Here is a 23,104-nt window from a genome sequence, read left to right as displayed (position 1 = left end):
ATATATGACATCAAAAGCACAAAGAAAAAATAGATAGGACATCATCAAGGACAAGCACTTTTTTGATGCAAAGGACACCATCAAGAAAGTTAAAAGACAACCCACAGAATGGGAGAAAATATTTTCAAATCATACTTCTGATAAGTGACATACCTAGAATATATGAATAACCCTTACAACTCAATAATAAAAATACCAAATAAACCAATTAAAAATGGGCAAAGGAGCTGAATAGACATTTCTCCAAAGAAGATATACAGATGGCCAATAAGTACGTGGAGACATGCCTAACATCATTATTCATTACGGTTAAAAAGATAAACAATAACAAGTGTTGGCAAAGATGTGTAAAAGGTGGAACCCTCATATACTACTGGTATGTATGTAAAATGGAGCAGCCAATTTGAAAAACAGTCTGGCAGTTCCTTAAAAGGTTAAATATCAAGTTATATTACATAGCGGTTCCATCCTACGTATAAACTCAAGAGAAAAACACATGACGCCACAGAAACTTATACACGACTGTTTGTAGCAGCAATATTCATAAAAGCCAAAAAGTAGAAATAATCCAAATACCCAATATTCATCATCTGATGAAAGATTAACTAGAAGGTGGTATGTCCATACAATATAATATGATGTGGTAATACAAAGGAATGTAGTACTAATACATGCTACAGCATGGATGAACCTTGAAAACATGCTAAGTGAAAGAAATCAGTCACAATATACCACATATCGTGTGCTTCCACTGATACGAAATATTCAGAATAGGCAAATGTCTAGAGACAGAAAGTAGATCAGTGGTTTTTTAGGGCTGGTGGGAGAGCAGGAGGCAGGTAATGGGGGAGAGGGTTTGGGGAGGTGAAGGGGGGCAAGGTGGAGGAATGGTGAGTGACTGCTAATAGGTATGGGGATTTCTCTTAGGGGTGATCAAAATGTTCTAAAATTCATTGTGCTGTTGGCTGCACCACTCTGCTGAACGTCCTTAAAAAAATTCAATTGTACACTTTAAATGGGTGAATTATTTTGTGTGAATTATATCTCAATAAAAATGTTTTTTAAGAAATAACAATGATTGTTATATTATGTATGTCCCAGGGTCTTCTTTGACTCCTGTTTTTTTTAATTGTTTGTGATGGAAAAAAATGTTAGTATAAAGCACACACACAGTTATAAACAGATCCTTAAAATGGTCCTTTATTTGGTGAGCCGCATGATGGGCTAAAAATGCAAGATTAAAAGCAAAAGGGAATTAAACGACTTTGCCGTAAGTTTGGGACTATGTTCATCTGTGCAGATTCAGGAAATGAGAGACACTTGGCCAGGCCAGAGAGGCAAAGATGCAGTGTAGGTGGAAGGAGAGTTACAGGTATATTGATTTGCTTTGAATTTTGGTGAAATAGATGAGAATATATAGATATATATATTCCTGTAAGTAGAAAACATTCAGTAAAACCACTTCTTTCTCGCTGTGCTCCAAGACCTGTTCTGAGGGTCTGTCTGGAGGGTAGGCGCTGGGCCAAAGGGAAGCCAACTGCATCTGCATTGCTGGTACAGCTTCTGTGTTGGAGAGGGATAATTAGAAGTGCTTTTAGTTTCTTTTTTTCTTGAGGTTAAGAATTATAATTTTTAAAATTCTTTCTGATTTTTCTATATTTCAGCGCTTAGGCTCAATGCTGCAAATACTCTGCAACTTATCTTTCTTTTTCACAAAAGTGAAGGTTTTGAGAATTATCCCTGATGATACATGTCTACAGGACATTGATGTTCACTGCACTGTATTCCATTGTATGAATATAGCATAATTCACTTATCTACTCTCCTAAGTTTTTACTGATGCAACTATGTTGTGAGAAAATTCTTGTCCATGTCTGATTTTTCCATGGCCTAGAATTTCTCCAGGGTATAAGCCTAGCAAAGAAATGGCTTGGTCAGAAGGATGCACATATTCAAATTCATGAGACGTGATTACATTGCACTCCAAAGTGGTTGTATAAATTTTTAATCCTTCCCACAACTTTTGAGAGTTCGCTTTTCCTGACTTCTCACTCACACCGAAGGGGTAGCCCTATAAAAGGCGTGGGTCTCAGTCCTAACTCTCCCTGCATTGGTATTAAATTCAAGCCCCTATATTATTAAAAGAGATAAATAACCTCCAGGCAGTCACAGCATCAGCTCTGCAGTTCACCCGTCCTGATTTTCTGTTCCTTTTTCATTTCTGGCCCAAGGCAATTTCCCGGCCTCTCTTAGCAGTTCAGTCATGCATTTATAAGGATGTTAGTTATAATTTATTGAGCAATTCCTGGTGTTTGTAGCTGGAGGGTTTTCAAGTTATCTGTACTGCCAGACCCTTAAATGCCTGACAGCATTTTTCAGCACCTGAGCAATCTTTAAGCACTCCCCAGATGTTGGACTCCATAAAGAAGTACAATCAAATTAGCAACTACAATGAGCTACTAAACTCCCTTCACGTGTTTTCTTTAGTCACCACACTGCAGCACAGCATTAAATTAATGGTAGGGACTCTGCAGGTTATCTGAGTTTGAATCCCAACTAGTTTCTTTTTTTTTTTTTTCTTGCGGCACTCAGGTCTCTCACTGCTGCGGCCTCTCCCGTTGCGGAGCACAGGCTCCGGATGCGCAGGCTCAGCGGCCATGGCTCACGGGCCCAGCCGCTCCGCGGCATGTGGGATCTTCCCGGACCGGGGCAGGAACCCGTGTCCCCTGCAGGCGGACTCTCAACCACTGCGCCACCAGGGAAGCCCCCAACTAGTTTCTTACTAGCTGTGTGACCTTGGGCAATTTACTTCATCTCCCTGAGCCTCAATTTCTTCATCTGTAGGACACGTATGTAAATAATAGAACCCAACCTGTAGGACTGGTATAAGAAGTCAATGAGTTACTATTAATAAAAATACTTAGAACTATATCTGACACACAGCATACGCTACATAATCATGTGATAAATCAATTAGAGTAACGCATATTATATATTTGTTTTTGTATTGTCTATGAATATTTAAAAAACGATCTTCCCTTCAATCCCCAGCCCGGACAATCTAACATTGGCAACATCACAGCACTACTTCTCAAGTTTAAGGATTCTAATGATAAATGAATTTTACGTAGAAGCCTCTTTGTGCCCCAGAATACAAACAAAATAGTTGTTGTTCACTGTGGGCCAGCCGAGCGTTTATACAGGCTGGGAGCAAGGATGTTAGAAGATGGTGAGTTAGAGAAGCTGATAGACGCAAGCAGGGAAGAAAGAAACGCAGACGCCTTCATCCTCCCCACGTGGAACGCGGCCAGAGCGCTGGCTGGCTGCTCCCTGGCATGCCTCTTCCCTCCCGTTCTGTCCACACACTTCGTGTTTAGCCACCTGGCTTTCTGCTCGCCATATATGCCCCTCCGCTTTTTAGGTTCAAAGAGGCATTCTGAGCAAAAAGCTTTCTCTTCCCCTAGACTAGGCAGTGTGAGTGTCTGAGGATGTTCAGGCTGTGAGAAACGACATCTCAGAATCTGACTCTGCACAGGAATGGAACCTTAGGTCCCAGTCTGTAAGACACCACTTATTCTGCGGTGATGTCATGTGTTGTCATGATTCTCTGACTACCCTTTCAGGCCATACACACATCACAACATTTTTACTTAGCAGTCGTAACATACACTTTACTTAAACTGAAATAAACTGATTGAGGTTCACCGCGTAACCCGTATGGCAAGCCTGGCAGGAACGCCCCACAATAATATGAATTTGGGATACAACGTGATAAACAATTAGCACCCTTCCTCTGCACAGTGTCTGTTCTCAAACAAGGCAGGCCAAGTTCAGTTCTCTTCTGGGCGTAGAAGGAGGAAGTGATTACCTCATGGCCACTCTGGACTTTCTCATGCAGAAAGAAGCGTGTATCCTGCTGGTCATCTCACAATTTCTCACACATCTAATGAGTCAATTTCTTTTTTCACAGCATAACTGGAAGACTGGAAATGTTTGTCTGCAATGTGATTTTGCAATCCCACAGTTTACTTGACAAAACTTTTGACCTCACTTACAGTTTCTCAGGGGAGTAGGGAAAGTGTTACTCTACTTTAAACATGAAGAGAAAAATGGTATATGAAGAGAAAAAAGTCTTACCAAAACACGTTGGATCTATATGGTGGACATATCAACCGACCACTTATTCTACAGTTTTCCTACCACACAGCATTCATGATTCAGAACTATCTGGTTTCACTGTTATTCTAGATATACAAAAACATTGTATTTCCTGGCCCCTTTATTCTTTTTTCAGCTTTACTGAGGTACAATTGACAAATAAAATTGTAAGATATCTAAAGCAAACATCTTGATGATTTGATGTACGTATACATTGTGAAATGATTCCTCCCAGCGAGTTAATTAACACACCCATCACCTCACTTTTTTTTTTTTGCTATTCTCTTAGCAAATTTCAATTATACAATACAGTGTTCTCAACCATAGTCATCATAATTTACATTAGACCCTCAGGCTTTATCTTATAAATAAAAGTTTGTACCCTTTTAGCAACCTCTCCCTATTTCCCCACACCCTTGCCTCTGGCAACTACCATTCTACTCTCGTTTCTGTGAGTTTGACTTTTTTTTCTTTTTAGATTCCACATATAAGTGACATCATGCAGTATTTGTCTTTCTCTGTCTGGCTTATTTCACTTAGCATAATGCCCTTAAGGTCCAGCCATGTTGTTACAAATGGCAGAATTTCCTTCTTTCTCATAATATATGTAATATATTATGGAATAATATATATATTATTATATATATTATGTATATATTATATATATCATTATGTATATATTATGGAATAATTTATATATAATATAAATTCAAAAGAAAAATGTTTGCTCACAGCTAGCCTAGAAAGATCTCCATTTGCTTTCTCTGAGTTCTTACTTATCTCTATGAGATATCTACAGTTATCTCTGTAACTCTCCAGCACTCTACTGACATTGCTTTGGCTAAGGTAGCCAAAGACCTAATTAAATCTAAAATACATTTTTAAGTCCTTTCAAGAAACATATCTGTAAAAGACAGAATCTAGATCAGATAATAGCTAGAAAGAGATGTAAGGTTAAGAGTTGATTTAAAAAAAAAAGTTGATTTTTAAGGTAAAATAATTTATTTTTAATTCTTAAGAAAATAATTTTTAAGATAAATAATTGTAAGCATAAATATATTTAAACTAAATTAAATTATGCAAATTTAATATATAAATACTCTTAGGATAAAATAATAATTTTTAAGATAAACAGAATTTTAGAGATGAGGGAAGAGGATGCCGACTAGTCAATGGAAAACAAAAACCAAACAAACAAACAGTCATAGAGACAATAAATAAAGGATCGATTATGAGGCACTGCTGGAATCTCATTTTGACTATCCTGAAGGGTACACAAAGGAGAACAGCAGTAAATTACCTAGGAAATACGTTTTTCGGGTGGAGCATAGAAAGCATTAAATGTCAAGAAATTCAGGCTTTATTTTGTAGGTGATAAGACAGAAGTTATGTTTTTGAGCTTGGAGTGACCTGCTCAAAGCTGTGTTTTATGGAAATCAATCTGTCTCAACTTACGTCTGTGACATATTTTGTTAGATCTATACAGAATACAATAAAGCAAGTTTCACAACCATTTCTTCTAAGTAAATTCAATATTCTGTAAAAATTTCTCCCATTTTTTTATTTTTGTACTTTTCATATTTCCAGTACCCTTGGTAAATTTCTTGAGTGCAGAGAGGTCTAGAAAACATCACTGAGTTTTCTCATATGCCCAAATAGATAAATAAATAAATTCACTGGAAAATGTACATTGCTTCACTAAAGTTTATACTCATAAATTTCTTGTTAATAAGCTTAACTTTTCCATACCTATTCCCATGGAGAAAAACATTAAGATTCTTATATTTTATAATAAGAATTAGAGCTGGAGGAATGAACTTTCTCAACAAAGAGTCATCTGAGTGATACCATTCTTTAACATCATTGCATATTAAATTTTACTTTCTTATTTGTTTACTTAAAGTCAAATAACTTTACACAGCTTATCGCACATTTTTTTAAAAAGCTGTCTTCTGGTCTCTTCCTCACCTCTGACTTGTGTTTCCCAGAGAAAAGCTGTTCAGGTCACTTTCTTCTGGTATTTACTATCAAATTCCTAAATTATAACACATATTACTGTTTTTGATTCTTTCAATATTAATATGTATTGACTTCACACTATGAAACATGAGGATTTCATTCTCTTATATACCCATTCCTCCATTCACCTAGTGTAGTCATTTTTGGTTAATAATTCAATTTGACATTAATACGGTCATATAATAATCACAGCTGAGCCATGTAGTCATTGATGAAGGGAACATTTCCCTGTACAACTTTTTGCTTCCCTGGCTTCAATCAATGCCTCATACATGTTTAATTTATTTCTGATGTACCTTCCACTAATTTGTGTAGTGTAGGCAAGCTGGATAAAGGTTCCAATTTCTCTTCTTGGAGTCCATCCTTTTTCAAAATAACATTACAATATATCCACAGAGCCAGTTTGCAGATATCCCATTGAGCAGCATCGTTGGGCAAGCCCCAGAGTAGTTTGCCTTTTTTTTTTTTCTTTTTTTAGTTTGCCTTATTTAATTTGGCTCTTTGTCAATAAAAATTAGATGTAATTGCTGCTCTAATCATAGCCACTGGTATATTGGATTATTATTACCAACAACATAATAACAGTGAGATCATTCAGTCGCCCTCTCTATTGTTTTGTTTCTCGTCCATACATCAGATCAACTATTATATCAGTAGGGTGAGGGGAAGAGAGCTGGAGCATCCCATAAGCAAGAGAAGATCTGAGAGTTGCAAATCCAAAATGTGTGATATTTCTTTGGTGGAGACTCTTCTATCAATGCAATACCCACAGTGATTTCATTATCATGGATATTCAAAGAACACCCACATCAAAGTTGGTCACGTCAGCCTTCCACTTAAAATAATCTTGAACAGCGCTCCCCAAATCTCTTGTGGTCTCTAGTGCAGTAAACAATGTTTCTCTTCTACCCTGTTGCGTGTGACTCTAAACTTCAGCACTTGAGAATCAATTTCTTCTTTTGAACTTAAGGCATTGTTAGTAAACTCTTTTTTAACAACTCTCTCAACAATTTTGTCTCCTTGTCCATTATCCATCTTCCTTTTACATGAATTCTGATTTATCTTTTTACACATTTTTTTTTCTTGAAACTGGTGTCAATTTTCCATACTTTCAAAGGATCGGAGTGCAGGAGTTTCCCAGTCAATTCTTCAAAATCCTTTAGAACTTCCTTTTTTCCCCCCTTTGAATTAGAATCTTTAAACTCCTGAACAACCACAAGTAAGTTATCAACTGATCTCAGACAATGAACCTGAGCCAGACTTTCCACTGAAACGTCAAAATATATCTTGCCTGGTCTCTGCTAATTTTGCATGATGACCTGAATTTCTTTCTCACTTCATCTGCCCCTGTTTGTTCAAAACCAGTGGGTACAGTCACTCTAATAGTGACTTTGAGATGCTCATGTTCACTCTGAGGCCACTTTCTGTCACTTGAATAGATCTCTGGTTTTCATGAAAGTTCACATCCAGGAGTTGGTTAGTGGCTTCTTGAATGTCGTACACGTTGGCAACGCTTCCAAGATCCCTAATATAGTCTTGGCTGCGAGCACAGACCTTTCCAGCCCTGGCATCCTGCAGGCCCAGTGTACCCAAATGCTATGCTTTCTCTTCTCTCTAAAGATGTTGGTTATAGCACTTTAGATTCTGAAAAAAATTAAGCAAAATTTTGAAACATAGAGCAAAACTGAAAGAATTTTAGAGTAAATGCCAAAATACCATCACCTAGATTCTTGGATTAATATTACCCTTGCTCTTTCATGTGTTTATTCTTACTTTGATATACCATATGGTTTTATGCATCTTAGAGTAAATTGCAGACAACTGTATTCAGTGTAAGCACTCTTGCCACAGAGTTCAATATTTAAGTATTTTTTCCTTTGATGTAAAATTTACATACAATCAAATGCACAAATGTTGCTGAGTTCTAAAATATGCAAGTACTTGTAAATATAATGCAAAGCCTATCATGATAGAACATCATTATCATCCCAGAAAGATCCTTTATATCCCTTCCTAATCACCAATCCTAAAACCACTTCAGAAGAACCACTGTTCAATTTTTTTTTCCATCATTGATTGATTTTGACTGTTTTAGAACTTCATAAAAATAAAACAGCATAGCATATACATTTTTTTGTCTGGATCGTAGGTTAGTAAACATGTATTTTACTAAAAAATGCTGGATCTTTTGCTAAAATAGCTGTCACATTTTACATTCCCACCAGCAATATGTGAGTTTTCCAGTTGCTGCACATCCTTACCAAAATTTGGTATTGACAGCGTTTCTAATTTTAGTCATTCTGATGTGTGTGTTGTGGTATATCTATGTAGTCTTAATCTGACAACTAATGATGTTGAGAACATTTTCATGTGCTTGTATCACGTGCGTGTTGATGTGTATGTTCAATTCTTTGCTCATTTTTATTGAGCTGTCTTTCTATTACTGAGTTGGAGTTTTTTATATACCCTGCATCCCAGTCCTTTGTCAGATATGTGTTTTGCAATATATATTTTCTTCAAATCTGTGGCATGCCCAAGTTATTAATGCTGCCTTCTGTTAATTGGTTTTTAATTCTGCCAAGTCTAACTTTTCAGTTTTTTCTATTATGGTATTGCTTCAGATTTTAGAACTTTGCTTCCCCACAAATCACAAAGATATTATCCTGTGTTTCCCTTCAAAAGCTTTATGGTTCTATGCTGATTATTCAGTTCAAAGTCTTTTCTAATTTCTTTGCTAAAGAAAATCGAGGGACTTTAAATGATTTCAGTGATTTTCCCTGATGTTGCATCATTATTGATTTCTAGTTTGTTATGCTCAGAAAACGTATCTTGTATGCTTTCAATTTTTTACATTTATTAAGACTTGTTGCATCTTCCAGTGTATGATCTATCATATTGAACATACCATGTGTGCTTGAAAAGAGTGTATATTCTGTAGTTGCTGAATGTGGTGTTCTATAAACATCATTTAGGTCAAGGTGGTTGGTAATTTGTTCATATCCGTCTATGTCTTCACTGATTTTCTTTTAGTCCTATCAACAGCTAAAAAAGTGTTAAAAATTCTTCAACTATGACTGTAGAATCATTTATTGCTCCTTTCAATTCTATCATTATTTTATTAATTTTGAAGCTGTTCTGAGAAAAACACTTATGAATATTATGTCTTCCCGACGAACTGACCCTTTTAGCCTTATGAAAAAACTTTATTTCCAGTGCTCTTAATTCCTTCCTGAAGTTTGAATTTCGATGCAGTATTATTTCCCCTCGGCCTGAAGAATTCCGGTTAGCATTTCTCAAAGGGCATATCTGCTGATGACGAATTCTCTTTTCCTTATCTGAAGTTGCCTTTATTTAGCCTTCTTTGTTTTTGCTGAATATATAAATTTGGGTTGTCAGATGTTTTTTCTGGTCTATCAAAACTCTAAGTATGTTGTTCCATGACCTTGTTCACCTATTAGAGTATGTTGTTTTTCTCTGGATGCTTTCAAGATTTTCTCTTTATTTTTAGTATTCAGTAATTTTATTGTGATGAGCCAAAGTTTGGTTTTATTTTAATTTTTCACATTTGTGTTCCCTGCTTATTTTAAAGCAGCTTAATGAAGTATAATTGGCATACCCTAATCAGCACATATTTAAGTGTACATGTAGATACACTTTGACATACATGCTTAGGAAACCACCACACAATCAAAATAATGAACGTATCCATTACCCTAGAAAGTTTTCTTCTCTTTATAATTTCTCCCACCTTCCATCTCATTCACAAGCTCATTGATCTCCTTTCCAACACTATACATTACTTTGCATTTCCTAGAATTTTATGTAAATGAATTTATACAATGTGTCCATCTTTTTGTCTAGCTACTTTCAGTCAGTGTAACTATTTTGTGATTCATATGTTACTGTATATATCAACAGCCCGATCCTTTTCGTTGCTGAGTAGTATTTTATTGTGTGGATATACCACATTATGTTTATGCATTCACCTGTTGAAGAACATCTAGATTGTTTCCTCTTCAGGGCCCTTACAAAGAAAGGTGCTATAAACATTCATGTACAATCTTTTCATCGTTCTTGGGTAAATACCTAGGAGTGGAATGGTTAGGTCATTCATATTAGCCAGATGTAGAAGTCATAGCCATTATTTTTCACATATTTTTTCTCTCAGTCTGTTCTCCTTCAGTTATACATGTATATTAGACATTTCAGTATTGCCTCACAGATCCCTGAGGTGCTCACCCTTTTTTCTCCTCTCTTTTCCTTCCACTTCTTCAGATTAGACAAATTCTACTGCTTTATCTTCAAGGTTACTTATCTTTTCTTCTGCTATCTCCATTTGGCTAAATCTACTCAGTAAATTTTAATTTCAAATATTGTATTTTAAATTCTAAAATTTTCATTTAATTTTATTCTATCTTTTCATTTATTATGAGTACACTTTGCTCATTCAGCATAGTTACAAAAATCCACTTTAAGATCCTGTATACTGTTTCCAACACCTGGGTCATTAATGGGTGGAGTCTCTATTTTCTTTTGTGAATGGGTCATATTTTCCTATTCTTCTTTGCTGAGTAATGTTGTATTATATCCTCATTATCATGAACTCTATGATTTAGAAAGTCTAGGTTCTGCCTTATTCCTTCAAATAGTGTCAAATTTTGTTTCGTAGGTAGTTAACTTGGTTGATCTCATACTGGACTCTGTGCTGCTTGGATTCTGTTTCACATGTGCACGCGTAAGGGTCAACCAGGTATCTTTTGCAAAGCTTAAACATAGCGTTTGGAGATCCCTCTCCCTTGCTCTCACCTTTTTTAGAATTTCCCCTTCCCTCTCCAGAGTCTCTGATAGCTCCAAACTCTGTCCTCTCTTCTGGCCAGAAAGACTACCTGTTTTCTTGCTTATTGTTAGTCACTCAATGTGGTGACAACTTCAGGCTGCTCTTAGGCTAAAAGCCATTTTAAAAGGTGGGGGGGGTGTCTTCTTCCAAATGTCATCTCCCTTCCAGAATCTACCCACTTTTCTTCATTCGTTAGTGTCTTGAGGTAGTTGTTTCTCATATGTTGTCCAGAGTTTATAGACCTAATATACAGTAAGTTCAGTCTAGTAGGAAATTACTTGGGCACCACACAGGAAGTGGGGCCCCCAGTAGCTCATTTTTGAAGTTTTCTACCACTATCTGCATTCTCTCTGTTTCCTCTGAAGATTTTCTCCTACTGATTTGTTTGGGTCCCTTTCATGTTAAAACCTTTCTTAAATGTCTGGTAATCCTTGGTTGTACTTTCATTTTTAACAGTGATGCACTAAAAGGCAGAGTAAAAGGTCCACCCTGGTGGCTGTAGCTTCCTGAGTGGCTGACTTTTCTTAAGGACAATCTTGTTGAGATTTCCTCATTACTTTGATGGGATACCCTCAAACATGCATACCTACAGCCCTTTCCTTTGGATGGGTCCATTATATAGTCAGATACCCCCATATCATTTTCACACTGAAAATATGTTGTCAGTCATATAGGTAGAGATCTTTAATGAAATTCCTTTTTCAGGTGTGTTGCGTATACTTTATTTTATTTTACTTTTATCTCAGGCTTTTCTCAGTGAACACTTGCTTAATGACTGAATTAGATATTTCAGTTTAATTAGCAAAACCAAAACCAAACAAGCAGAAACTCCTCAAAATCCTAAAATTTTGTTTTAAGTGCTGGATGGTATGATATTCCAATTACCTTTATTTTCATTGGAACTTTATTTCATCCTCAGTAAGAGAGGCTCTTCTTTCTCATGTGAATCCTATGTTACAACCATACCAAACTACTTACCTTCTGTCAAACAGATCTTGGTCTTTCATAATTTCATGACTTTACACAATATATACTTTCTTCCTAAAATACCCCCTTTCTTTCTCTATTTAGTTACAAAGCTTCTACTTTCCTTCATTATTCAGCTCAGTGATCTCCTCTTCTGTGAGTTCTTCTGACTTATCCAGACAGACTCATTCTGACTCATCCTTTCTATATTTAACTGAAACAGTGCACTTACCTCTATTCATATACTTACTTTTTCTCTTCCAATAACTTTGTTTATATGTCTCTCTTACTGGTTTGTGAATTCCATAAAGGCAAGGACACACATTACTTTTTGAAACCAAACTTACCAACTGATAGCATCTCTATTAATGACCACACAGATCCGTTTCAATGGCATTCTATACTCTCTTTGTAGTAAGATTCAGATTGCCCCAGGAGAGACCTGATACTTTTAATATAGAATAGCATTTAGTTAAAAAATGAATACATATGTGTGTGCATTGTGTATATATATGTGTCATCAACATTTTAAGAAAGTATTAGCTGAAGCTATTTTATATTCAAGTATTTAAAATTCTAAGTTATGATAATTTAGAGTCTCATTTGATAAACTTGAATGCATGCATTATAGGTAGGATAGAGTCTGTTACCCTTTTATCTACTATGATTTCTGTTGTGGAATTTAATATGAGAGAGAAGATGTGCTCTGTAATGAATTTGCAAATATGTTTCCATTCTGAAATATTGTGTATTCATGTGTGCAGGTGTCAGCTGGATAAATACATATAATAGCTTTTTAAGTAGTTGATTTTACACAGTGATGGAGATGGAATTACTACTTATAAAATAATCTGTGGTGGCTTACGTTTCAATTACAAGTGGCAAACTCCAGACCTGGTATACAGAAGGAGCCCTGAGTGGTACTTTTTCCAGATCTTCATGTTACCAAACTGTTTGAAGGAGAATCAGCAGCTGTTGTGTGAATCTACTGAAGCATTAGGAAAAAATATTCTCCAAGTAAATTTGGCTTAAAATTCCGTAGAATCTTTTGAGGATTGCAAATAGATGCAATACTTCATAGCTACAAGGAACTAGACTTGAGATCCCGAAAATAAATAAAAGTGAAATTATAGAGTCTATGCTTTAAATGTATCTAGTGTTAGTTTCATTACACTCAAATGAAATACATCTCTGAAAATAGGTATGCCACCAGTTTCCTCACCCCAATGTGAAGAAAATGAAAATTTAAAACCATGAGAATGTTTACATAACCAGATGGAATGTAGAGAATCAAAGAAACAAGAAGAAAGGATAAAATGTGATCAAAGCAACTGTAACATGTTAAAGTTTTGCACTGGCAAAAGTATGCATGTGTGGTAAGTGCAGGAAGCAGGACTGGGAAGTGTGGAGTCCGACTGGAGTGGAGTCTTTAACTGCAACCCCCTTTGGCGTGCACTGTCTGTGCACCCGGTCTGATGTGGGGTCTCTCAACTAAGGACTTTGTAATTGCCTATGGTTGGACCTGAAAGATCACATGCAAAACTCTGGCCTGGAGCCAGCCTGCCCAAATGCCAATCAAAATAATTAGTATTTTCCTTAAATTGAAGTATTCTCTTCAAGGAATAGATCAGTCTGAACTCATCTATGAAAAAAAAAATCAAGCTGGAGATAAATAATTCAGTAAGTTATACAAATCCGTTTATAGCCTTATAGTTAATATTGAGCTAGGTGGATTATTACCATAATTGCAGATAATACTTAGTTTTAAATTTTAATTCAAATTCACTTATTTAAATGTTAAAATAATAATACCCCCACAAAAAGTCAACTGATCTTTGACAAAGGTGCAAGAACAATTTAATAGAAAAAGAAGTGTTTCCAATAATTGGTGTGGGTACAGTTCTACATCCATATTTTTGTTTGTTTTCTTGTCCAGGATTAATTTAATTTTAAAAACAAATACAAGCTATTGATTCACCCTTCTCAACTTAACTGTAGTATAATTGTCAGGTAAATACACACATCTTTACAACTTGGTGCTCCAAATTAAAAAAAAAAAAATTCACAGAAAGGAAAGAAATAATATGAAAACAGCTCAAGAAATATACTAACAAGTAAAAATACATGGGCAAAGAGGAACACGTATTTTTGACTTAACTGAAGAAACCGAGAGGAGACTGGTCTATGTAAGAAAATGTGAATCTTGGAAAGTTAGGTGTGAAGATTTTAGAGTAGGAATTTATATGACTTGACTCTCCCCTAGCTCCTGAATAAAAATGACATCTTGTAGTATCTATACTGCTTGGCTCAGACATGGACCTTACACCTGTCCCAGAAATTTACTCAAAATGGATCATAATCCTAAATATCAAATTAAAAACTATAAAACTTCTAGAAGAAAAACGTATGAAACCTAGTATGTTAGCTTGCTAGGGCTGCCAAAGCAAAATACCACAGACTGGATGGCTTAAATGCAGAAAGTTGTTTACTCACAGTTCTGGAGCTGGAAGCCCGAGAATAAGTGTTGGTAGGTTTGCATTCTCCTGAAGCCGCTCCCCTTGGCTAGCAAATGGCTGCCTTCTCGCTGTGACCTCACATGGGCTTTTCTCTGTGTGCATGCCTCCCGAGTGCCTCTCCCTCTTCTTATAAGGACAGCGGTCATGTTGGATTAAGACTTTACCCTCAAATCCAAAAAGCTGACAATATCAATTGTCGGGGAGGATGCAGAGCAATAGAAGCTCTTGTTAATTTCTGCTAGGAATGCAAAGTGGTACTTTTGAAGACCACTTGGCAATTTCTTTCAAAGCTAAACATAGTCTTACCGTATGATCCAGCAATTATACTCCCGATTTACCCAACTGATTTAAAAACTAATGTCCACACAAAAACCTTCATCCAAATGTTTATAGCATTTTTATTCATAATTGCCAAAAACTAGAAGTGACCAAGTTGCTCTTCAACAGATGAATGGAAAAACAAAGTATAGTACATCCATACACTGAAGTCTCACTTGATGGTAAAAAGCAACATGCTCTCAAGCCACAAAAAGACTTGGAGGAATCTTAAATACATATGGCTAAGTAAATGAAGCCAGTCTGAAATGGTTACATACTTTATGATCTCAATTATATGGTATTCTGGAAATGGCAAAATGATAGAGACAGTAAACACATCAGTGGTTGGGTTTGGATAGGGTAGGTGAAGCACAGAGGATTTATTTAAGGCAGTGAAACTATTTATGATACTGTAGTGGTGGGCATATGATGCTATGCATTTATCAAAACGCTTGGAACTTTACAGATCAAAGAAAGAACCTTAACATGTACGAATTTTTAGAAAGCAGTTTAAAAGGTCAAGAGATCTTAGAATGAAATGCAGATGATGCCAAAATAATCTAACTGAATTGTCAAATTAAAAAGGTCATTAGATTGAGGTGGCTTTAATGCCTTAGTAGTCTAGGTAATCAAAGCAAAACCTCATCCTGAAATGCCTCAAGTTAAGAAATCAAAATTCCCACTCTTGGATACTTACCCTAGAAGAATGAAACATTATGTTCACACAGAAACCTATATGCAAATCTTACAGCAGCTCTATTACAATAAAAAGAAAGAGATTTTTAAATTTAATTTTCATTAGTGTATATTTAATTTTAAAAACTGATATTTGATTCAGTTATTGAAAATTTTTAAGGTGTATTTGGAACAACTTGGGCATGTGAATCTCTTTTTCAACTGTAAATCTTATAACATCTAAATACAGATCAAATAATCTGATAAAATTTAACTTTGAAATCAAGATGTGCTGTAAGTGTAAATTATACACTGGATTTTGAACACTCAGTAAAAATCAATATAAAATATATTATTCATTTGTATGCGGATTACATCTTGAAATGGTAATATTTTGGATTTATTTGATTAAATAAAAATGTTACTAAATTAAAAAATAATGACACGAAGAGCAGTGTAAGTGATCACGTAGCAGATATAAGGATACAAGAAAGAATGAAATAATAGTAAAAAAAATCACAGAATGCTAAAGGGCTTTGGAAAGATACAGGAGATAAGAAAAGGATTTAAAAGGGAAAATGACTGCAATTAGTCAAACACCACAATGATGTTGGCGCTGAACTAATTAAAAGTTCTACTCCCCAAGTATTAAACTAATTTTCCGTTTAACAAATTGGCCTATGGAGATTACCATTGAGATTAGCATCTTTTAAAACTAAAGAAAAGGAGGATTCCAAACGCTTTTGTGTTCCCCTCCAATAATTGCAATGGCCCTTCAGAGGGAAAAGTTGGATTAGTTAGGAGATGATCGATTAACGTTTTAAAGGCATGAAAGCAATTCTTAAGGTGAATGCGTTGTATTATTTTGGTGGGTCAAACCTTCCCAATTTAAGAGAAAGAAAGGAACTTAGGTTACAATAAGACTGAATGCCACATTTGCATTTTCATCATTTAGAGGCAACCCTTTATCTTTTGATTTTCCTAGAAAGAAACAATTGTGCTATTGGGTGGAAGAAAACACAATAGTGCAGTTTTGAGATCTCCTGTGTATTGCTTAAGCGAGAAAAACATTTTGGTGCCTCGCTTATCACAGGCTTTCTTTGCCAGTATATACAATGTATACGATAAGATTCCAGGTTCAAATCAAATAGTGAAATGTGTGTTTTTGTCTGTTTCTATAATAATAATTTTTCCTTCAGATATTTTTTTGCGGTACGCGGGGCTCTCCCGTTGCGGAGCACAGGCTCCGGACGCGCAGGCTCAGCGGCCATGGCTCACGGGCCCAGCCGCTCCGCGGCATGTGGGATCTTCCTGGACCAGGGCATGAACCCATGTTCCCTGCATCGGCAGGCGGACTCTCAACCACTGCACCACCAGGGAAGCCCCTTTTCAGATATTTTTTAAAATCAGTGATTAAGTCTCACTTTTCCAGATTCTGATAGAAGACAGTCTGTGTCCCAGTTGATAGTGCTGGGAAAACATAAAAAGAGAAGAGAGGCCAAGTCCTGGATTTAACAATTATTAGCCCTTTCTTCTATGTAACAAAATAATGGCTCCCACTTGCTTTTCTCTTCAATGCCTTCTAGATCAAAACAGGGTCGAGGAGGACTGTAAAACATATGAAGGAGTCTTAATATGATTTATTTATAAGCACATAAAGTGACCCTCCCACTCTCTTTATTACTCATACCACATAAAACTTTACTAGCTGTTTTCATTTCCTCCTATAGAAAGAGATAACCAATATAGGTTATACAGGCTCTAAGAAAAACATGGTCAAGATATGCCAATGTCTTTCCTTCAGTTTTTTAATATTGGTAATAGGTTTCATTTGATTTTATAAGAACATTTAAGTATTGCTATAATAAATAATTTCTATATTTTGAACCATTATTCCACTTTTTATTAAATGGTTAATGGTTTTTAAAACTGAACTTCTAAAAATTAATTAACCTAATATAATGAAAAGGAAGATGATCAAAAAATACATTCAGAAGTTTTTGTTTTATTGTTATTATTGTTTTGAAGCAGGAAAAGTACACGAATATTTAGATAACAGTAAAAAGTAATAAGTGTCAGACCCTCCAATACCTGGATGCCAAACTACATTTAAAAATCCCTTTTCCTATCCTCCAGTTAAACCAGATTGTTCTGCTTTCTCCAGAACTCTAACCTTGGTGCTTTTACTCAAATAATTTCCCCTAGTTAAATACCATCCCGCTCCCCCCGCACTTGAAATCTACAAATCTTTGAAGCCCAGCTCCATTGGCACCTCTTCTAGCCACCCAACAATTTCTCCCTCTCCTGGATCTGCACCCATGGATCATATCAAGGGTGCACACTGGTACAGCATACCAACCGGCATCCATTTTGATTAGTTAGCTATGCTTCTTTGTTCATTGGAAATTGCACCATATCAAATGTAACTTTTATAATTCTACTGTGCTACCCATTATTAATTCAGCAAATGTTCATTGAGCCTCTACTCTAGACACTGGGGATAAATAGTGTATTAAAATCAACTCCTCAGTCTTTACTCTCATGGAGTTAGCAAGCTTTCATTCATATATTTGACCACAATTTGATTCTAACAATATATCTTAAATAATATTTTTACATGTATAGATCTTATGTCTGTAACTACATTTTAAACACATATAGAACAGTCTCAATCGTTGTATCTGACCTAATGCCCAGAATAGAGCTTATAAAACACAGAGTTAAAGAAAACTGGAAGAGTCTTTGAGATCCATTTTAAAAAGTTGAATTATAGAATAGGAAATTGACAAGGAGAAGACTGAAATGTCTAAAGCCTAAAGTCACATGGTGAGATATTCTGAGTATTTATTGATTTGGTGAACTTGCAGAAATCTCTGGTTCAAAATCTCATGAGAGTCTTTGCCAAAATAACTCCCTCATTTGCTAGTTTACATTTTTCACACCATCACTGGTTTATCTAGAAACAGATTTCAGAGACATATTTTCTATGATTCTCCCTATTTTTACAGATGCGAAAATGAGTCAGAATACAATTTGATGATTTGATTTGTTCAAGAACATGTCAGTTGAATATACCCATTGGATTTACTGGTAAAAGACTGATCGATTTCCCCCTAAGATCAGGAATAAGACAAGGATGTTTCCTCTTACCATTGCTATTCAACATAATGCTATAAACTCTACTCAGTGCAGTAAGGGAAGAAAAAGAAATAGAAGGCATGCCAGTGCGAAAGGAAGAAATAAAATTATCTCTATTTAAAGGCAACATGATTAGCTACATAGAAAATCCCAAGGAATTTACACATAAACTCATAGAACTAATAAGTGCATTCAGTCATGTCACAGAATACAAGAGCAACATACAAAATTTAATCACATTTCTGTATACTAAAAGTAAACATGCAGAAACTGAAATCAAAAGCCTAACACCATTTATAATCATTCCAAAGAAAAAAAAATACTTAGGTTTATAGTTGAGGAAACATGTGCAGGATCTGTATGCTGAAAATTACAAAATCTTAATAAAATAAATAAAAGAAGACCTAAATAAATAGAGAGACATGCATGTTCATGTTACACTCATGAATGTAGTAAAGACGGCCATTCTCCTCAGATTGGCCTGTAGATTTAATGCAATTCCTATCCAAATCCCAGCAGGAGATTTTATAGACATGGTCAAGTTATTCTAAAATTTATATGGCAATTCATAGACTCTACCAGAGCTAAGATCATCTTGAAAAAGAAGAATGAAATGATTAAAATTACTCTCACCAAAAAAGTCAAACTTTATAGCTACAGTACTCACGATAGTCTAGTATTGGAGGAACAGACATATAGACCACTGGAATGAAAAGGGGAACCCAGAAATAAACCCACGCAAATATAACTTAATTTTGATGGAAGTGCAAAAGCACTTCAGTGGAGCGAGCACAGTTTTCTTAACAAATGGTGCTGCAGCAATTGGACAACCACAAGCAAAAAAAAATGAAGCTTGACCTAATCCTCACACTTGATACAAAAATTAACTCAAGTTTGGTTAATTATGTGGGTTTAAATATAAAATGTAAAACTATAAAATTCTTAGGAAAAAATAGGATAAAATCTTAAGGATCTAGAGCAAAACAAAGGAAATGTTAGACTTGACACCAATAGCACAATCGATAAAAGGGAAACTTGATAAATTAGACTTTATCCTAAATTTAAAACATCTTAGCAAAAGACCGTGTTAAGTAGATTAAATGATAAACTACAGGCTGGAAGAAATCATTTGTAAATCAGATATCCAACACAGGACTAATGTGTAGCATATAAAAGTATTCCCAAAACTCAACAGGAAAGAACACACAATTAAAATAGAAAACAGGCAAAAGAGATGAAGAGACAATTCCCCCAGAAAGATATACAGATGGTACATAAGCACATTAAAAGCTGCTGAACAGGGCTTCCCTGGTGGTGCAGTGGTTGAGAGTCCACCTGCCGATGCAGGGGACACGGGTTTGGGACACAGGTTCCTGCCCCGGTCCGGGAAGATCCCACATGCCGCGGAGCGGCTGGGCCCGTGAGCCATAGCCGCTGAGCCTGCGCGTCCGGAGCCTGTGCTCCGCAACGGGAGAGGCCACAACAGTGAGAGGCCGCGTACCGCCAAAAAAAAAAAAAAAAAAAAAAAAGATGCTGAACATCTTTAGCCATCAAGGAAATGCAAACTAAAACCACAATAAGACATCACTACATGGATGTCAGAATGGATAAAGTTTTTTAAATACTGATAATATCAAATGCTGGTGATAATGTAGAGGAACTGGACCACTCAGACACTGCACATTAGAATGTAAAATAGTGCAGCCACTCCGGAAAAAGTTGCGCAATTAGTGGTGTAGCAATGGCACTCCTGAGCATTTAACCCAGAGGAATGAAAACATTTGCATAAAAACCTGTACCTGAGTGTTCATAGCAGCTTCATTCACAAAAATGCAAAACTGAAATCAATCCAGATGTTCTTCATCAGATGAATGGGTTAGCAAATGCTATTCCATCAACACCGTGGAATACTACTCAGAAATAAAAGAGAATGAACTATTGATACAAGCAGTCACTGGAGTGAATCTCTGGGGAATCATGCTAAGTGAAAAAAAGCCAAACCCAAAATGTTGCAAACCGTATGACTCCATTTCGTATAACATTTTAGAAATGACAAAACTTGGAAATGGAGAACAGCTTAGTGATGGGGGAGGGGCCGAGGAAGGTAGGTTTGATAATAAAAGGGCAACAGAAGAGATCCTTGTGGTAGTGGATAAAATTGTATGCAGCTAAATGCACACACACATAAATGAGAACAAGTAAAACTGGGTAAGTGAATAAGTTCAATGCAAATATTCTGGTGATGATAATGTGCCATTTTTTGTAAAATTTTAATATTAGGGGAGACTGGGGAAAGTGCACAAAGGATCTGTCAGTAAGTGGACCAGTCAGTAGCCTAAAACAGCTCTTCTGATTTCATATTATATCCTCTGCATCTCAATAATTTAATCATTTCCTGGTGGTTCAGAAAGACTTTCAGATCTTACACTGTGCCAGGCTCACCAATAATCACCTTAGTCATCACGAATAACATCACAGATATGAGACGTGATTTGGGTTTGTGGCGACACTTTTTTTTTTTTTTTTGTGGCGACACGTTTTTGATGTCAATGTTCCTTTTCTCAATAAAGCACAGAAATTTTTAAAAAAGACTTGTTTGAGCTTCCCATCAGAATAAATAGAATTTTATTAACTAGAAACCTTTAAATATATATGAACAATCTTCCCAAATAAAACATATTAATGTAAAAAAAATGTTGTAATGAAAAGGAAACAAAGTTATTGACCATGTATGTATGAAGGGACATAGATGGATCTGGTATGTCATGGACTTTTTGGTTTGATGCAAAATGTTTTTATTCTCATTAATTCTTGTATTGGAACTTTTGGGTCAAAGGTGCTAATTTAATGAAACTGTACGATGGTGAATCTTCTTTGGGTGCTATGCATTCTGATAGATGACAGTGAACTTTTCACCATATTAATAGCTATTAGGATGTTATTCTGTATGAATTTCAGCCAAAACAGTTACTAAGAAATATTGTCTAAATTTATTCTGAGCCAGATGACTTGATGTGATGTCACCCCTGGTTGCTTAAGCTCGTTGAGATCTCATATTAGGGGAGAAACAAAACTTGAATGATCTCACTAAAAAGAAAAGGATTATAGGCAGCAACAATCTAAGTTATTCCATGTTTGAATAGACTTCATATATTTTTACATCTGATAGTCTAAAAAACAATAACAATTTTAAAAACGTATGAAAGACTTCAATAAAGTGTACATATTAGCTCAAAGATAAAATTAATGTGCTCTGCCCTTAATGGAAAATTTTTGTAGAATTACAGCTGAGGAGTGGGGTCATGCGCTAAAAAATGCAGTTCAAAGTATCAGAACCAAATTTCTTTCTACCAAATTGAAGTCAGTGCAACTACATTTGTATTTATTGACACCCGGCTCCTTCCAAAAGCGTTTGAAGCTGGCCAAAGTAAACAACATCTTTACCTTATAAGAGGCATCGGCATCCACCTTACAACCTCTTGAACTGAATACATTTGAGAAAAGTAATAAATTTAGAAATAAAATACACTCCAGGCCTGAGCTCACCAAATTAAAGTAGCTTTACCTGGCAAGAATGCTATGTACTCACGAATGCAAACAATTTTAAATTTGATAAAAGATTCAGTCGCACCATGATCACAAAATGCAACCGCAGATTTTGAATCTCAGACAATCTTTTCTCTGTAAATGTCAAAGTCTATCTCTTCATCTCAGTCACACCTTCTTCAGCTGATTGCACTTCTTGCAGAGAGAAGCCCAAGTTCACACTCAGTAGCCATGAACATGCTGTGCAGATCCATGCACCTGTTTGTTTTACTTAAATGAGCTGGCTGTGGCAGGAAAGAAGCCCCCTAAAAATAAGAGAATGAATTGGTCTTCCACTGCAGTGCTTTAATCATGAAGAGAGGAAAATGCTCTCCCAGCGTTTCCTCTTTTTAATTAAGTTACATATCCCTTTGAGAAGCCAGTGAAAGCTATGGACACTGTCCTTAGGGGAGGGGAAAAGGCAGACATATCCATCCAAACACAATTCTTAATGATTTGAAGACATTCCTGGTACCCTTGCATCTCCTTCACCCAGTCCCTACTGGCTCCTGTGGTCACCTGCTGTGCTCACCAGCCCTCACTTGCCCTTTCATCCTTTTATCTTTGGAGCCATCAACACCCCCCTGCCACATTTAGCTTTGCCCTAACCTTTGTCTTCCATCTTTTCCTTAGTTCTATCAGCACAACATTAGACCAACTTTAGTACACAAGCTGCATTTTGGGGGGCAACGTTTATTATATGCCAAGCACCATATTAAATTCTCAAAAGTAGTATACAGAATATGTACTGCAGTTTTCTATATTTTACTGCCTAGATAACTAAAACTAGAGAGGTATAGTAACTTCTCCAAATCATATGTCTGGATTGGAACCTGGGTCTATTTGATTCTCAAACTTCCCTCTTAATTTCTCTTTTCTGAGCACATGAATC

The 23,104-nt window shown here is 36.0% G+C and overlaps 1 pseudogene across 1 annotated transcript; it reads right to left on the bottom strand.

Annotated features, from left to right (window-relative positions):
* Positions 1 to 6,784: 6,784 nt before the first annotated feature.
* Positions 6,785 to 20,438, bottom strand: LOC309974402 (tRNA (guanine(6)-N(2))-methyltransferase THUMP3-like; annotated as a pseudogene). The gene is made up of 2 exons: positions 20,427 to 20,438; positions 6,785 to 7,749 (listed from the first exon to the last, which is right to left on the bottom strand). The product of its transcript is annotated as a tRNA (guanine(6)-N(2))-methyltransferase THUMP3-like (transcript).
* Positions 20,439 to 23,104: the final 2,666 nt, after the last annotated feature.

The sequence above is a fragment of the Leucopleurus acutus genome (assembly GCF_964270905.1).
Source record: "Leucopleurus acutus genome assembly, chromosome: 17".
NCBI lineage: Eukaryota > Metazoa > Chordata > Mammalia > Artiodactyla > Delphinidae > Leucopleurus > Leucopleurus acutus.
The sequence above is the reverse complement of the archived record's forward strand: the minus strand, read 5'-3'. Positions and strand labels throughout refer to the sequence as shown.